This window comes from Castor canadensis, chromosome X, assembly GCF_047511655.1.
Source record: "Castor canadensis chromosome X, mCasCan1.hap1v2, whole genome shotgun sequence".
Taxonomy (NCBI): Eukaryota; Metazoa; Chordata; class Mammalia; order Rodentia; family Castoridae; genus Castor; species Castor canadensis.
In genome coordinates, this window is record NC_133405.1 from 98,454,334 (window position 1) to 98,457,986 (window position 3,653).

Below are 3,653 nucleotides of genomic sequence, written 5' to 3' on the forward strand. Positions count from 1 at the left end.
TTGAGAGTATAATAAAAATCATTTTTAATACTTAGTAGAAGGATGAAATCACAAGTGGTATGCTGAGCTGTGAGTTATGGTGAGAACTGAGCTGACTGTGGGGGAACCTTTTCATTTGTCAGTCTTACCTCCCTCCTCCAGGTTCAGGACAAGTTAAATGACCCATTTGTCACTCTTGGAATATAGAACCTGTGAAATTTCTCTCCTGAGCAGACACTGGAATCTGGAATGCCGTATTTCAGAACAACTTCCTAAGTGCTATAGTTTGGATCTTGAATGTCCTTCAAAGTTCCCTGTGTTAAAGGATTGGTCCCCAGTGATGTTAGTGGGAGATGCTGTGGACCTTTGAAAGATGGGGCATGGTGTGAGGCACTTAGGCCATTGGGGCTGGACCCTTGAAGGGGAATGTGACACTTCAGGCTCTTCCTGTCCTGTCTTTGCTTCCTGGCTCACAAGGTGAGCAGTTTGCTCCACCCCTACTCTCATCGTGATGTGCTGCTTTCCCACAGCAGTGGAGCCAATCAATCATGGATTGGAACCTCCAAAACTATAAGCCAAAATAAACCTTTCCTCTGTGTAAGTTAATTATGTCAGATATTTCATCATAGTGAGGGAAAACTGGCTAACACACCAAGTGAGAACTCGCCAAGCTGCTGTTGCAAGATGAAAGGAAGTTTTTACCCACAAATGGGATGTGTTAGCTCTAATTTCCAAAGGAGCCAGTTCACTTCTGGGCCCCCATTTTAGTCCCTAAACATTTGCTTGGAGGTTAAAAGTTGTGTGTGGGTCAGAATTTGTCTGCTTGTTCCAGATGACTAACTATAGTCTCAAAAAGGTTGTCAGAATCCTGAATCTTCCTGTTTCATGGCCCGAGATACAAAGTCAACAAGGGAAGTCAGAGCCTTAGACACAGTTGTTTTGAAATCATCCCCAATTGCTAAAACACTCATGTAATAACTGGTATTTAACTGAGATCCAAGACACAAGTAAAAAAGCCTGACAGCCGGGTGCTGGTGGCTCATACCTGTAATCCTAGCTCCCAGGAAGCAGAGATCAGGAGGATCACGGTTTGAAGCCTTCCCCTAGGAAATAGTTGGTGAGACCCTATCTCCAAAAAAAACCCATCACAAAATGGCTGGTGGAGTGGCTCAAGCAGTAAGAGCACCTGCGGAGGTAGATTGTGGTTGGAGTTGTGGCTCAAAGGTGGATTGCTTGCCTAGCCCTGGGTTCCATCCCCAGCACCACACACACGTGCACACACAAGTATATTGCTGTCCCTGCTAAGCAAAGGCAAACTAGTCTATAGCCAATATAAACAGGTATAGGAAAAACGGAGTTTCCCAGCTCAGTGGCCATGTGTCCAGTAAGGAGTGATTTACCAATATGGTAATGTGAAATATAGTTGCTAAATACCACTGGGTGTGCTGGCACACACCTATAATCCTAACACTCCAGAGGCTGATGCAGGAAGATCACAAGTTCGAGGCTAGTCTGGGCTACATAGGGAGACCCTGTCTAAAAAACAAAGTAATTGCCACAGACCAATTTAATTTGTCATTCCAGAATGCATGAGTTTTCAATATTGGCCAAACGACTGCTAAGACAGACAGTGGAGGGCAACCCCCACCGCAGTTCCTAGTGTTCTCCAGTCTTAATTGGCATTGCACACACTCCCAGGAATCCCGGGCTGGTATTGTTTTGGGGGTGGGGCACAGTCTCACTGTGTTGCTCAGGCTGGCCCTCAAGCAAGCAATCCTGCCTCAGCCTTCTGTGTACCTGGGACCACAGGTACGTGTAGTTTTAATCTGGTGGTGCGGTGGGGGAACTTTATATGAAGAGCACTTTGTTTCCTACACTATATGTGCTTCACCCACGAAAGAAGTCCTCCACCTTTTTTTTTCATGATGTCACAGGTCTAAACTCAAGGCCTCATGCTTCCTAGGCAGACACTCTTATGGCTTGAACCACTTTGCCAGCCCTTTTTTGTGATGGTTTTTTTCGAGATAGGATATAGGGTTTCAGGAACTATTTGCCCAGGCTGGCTTCAAATCGAGATTCTCCTGATCTCTGCCTCCTGAGTAGCTAGGATTACAGGTGTGAGCCACCGGTACCAGACCCTCCACCTTTCCTGAAGCTGTAATAAACCAATCTTGGTAACTGAACCGCCCCAGGACTCAAAGCTCAACCAGGAAATGGCACTGGTCCTCTGCATCTGCCTTGTAGCACAGTCATTTCGTCTGACTGTTGCCTTCATTTCCATGCACCAGACCGCCAAAATAGATCTTTCATCAACCTCAGTATCTGTGCTTCCCCCACAACCATATGATTTTTTTGAGACAGGGCCTTTCGATTTAGCTCAGGTTGGCCTTGAACTCAGGACCCTCCTGCCTCAGCCTCCTGAGTGCTGGGATGACAGGTGTGTACTACAACACCTGGCCACTTCAGATTTATTGGAATTAATGTTTCTGCGGGTCCTGCATTCGAAAACAGGGCCTGGCTGGTGTTGGTGGCTCATGCCTGTAATCCTAGCTACTCAAAAGGTAGAAAATAGGAGGATTGAAGTTTGAAGCCAGCCAAGGAAAATAGTTCACAAGACCCTATCTCAAAAAAATTACCCAAAGTAAAAAAGGGCTGGCTGAGTGGCTAGAGTGGTAGAGCACCTGCCTAGCAAGTGTGAGGCCCTGAGTTCAAACCCCAGTACTGCCAAAAGAAAAACGGGGCCTGAAGTTCTGGAATTATGGCCCATCATCCACAACAAAGGCCACAGGCTCCCCCAGACAGACCATTGGCCTTTCTTTGCTTCCCCTGGAGAGGATCCCTGTTGCCTCATTTGGAGGACAGGGCTTGTTGTTCAGAAAAGTATGCACGATGTAAGAAGGCTTGTCCCACCTGCCCTTTGTTCACTGTGAACAAGCGGTAAAGCTGAACCCAGTTCTGTGAGAAATGGTTCTTAAACTGTGAGGTGCCAAACAAGTGCCAAGATAAGATTCTCCTCTTTCATTCTCCATCATTGTACTTTTTTCTTTGTGTCCAAATCTACTCCTTTATATTACAGGATTCTAAACCTTGCTGCATCTCTGGGTTGTTTGTTAAATTAATATTTAAGAGTTGAATGCTGTGCCAGGTGCTGTGGCTCATGTAGGTAATCGCAGCTACTAGGGGGTGATTAAAAAGAAAAAAATTTTAAAAAAAGAATCCAGGTTTGAGGCCAGCCTGGGCAAAAAAGTTACCAAAACCCCATCTCAATCATGGTGGAAAGGCCCTGTCATCCCAGCTACCTGGGAGGCATAGGTAGCCACCCCAGGCAAAAAACGAAACACTCCACCCTGAAAAATAATCCAAAAGCAAAAAGAGCTGGGGCATAGCTCAAGTGGTAGAGCACTTGTCTACCAAGTGTGTGGAGTCCCTGGGTTCAAAGCCCAGTACCCCCACCCCCGGAAAAAAAAAGCATAGTTTGGTAAGGAGTGGTTTTAGAAGTTGTCAATAAGCCTTAGTCCTATTAAGTACTACTAAGTCTTGTATGCTTCGTGTTTTTATTTCTAAGTAGCAGACAGGTTTTAAATGTTTATTTTTCAGGTGGTACTTGGGTTTAGAACTCAGGGTCTCACGCTAGCTAGACAGGTACTCTACCACTTAACCCATCCTTCCAGCCC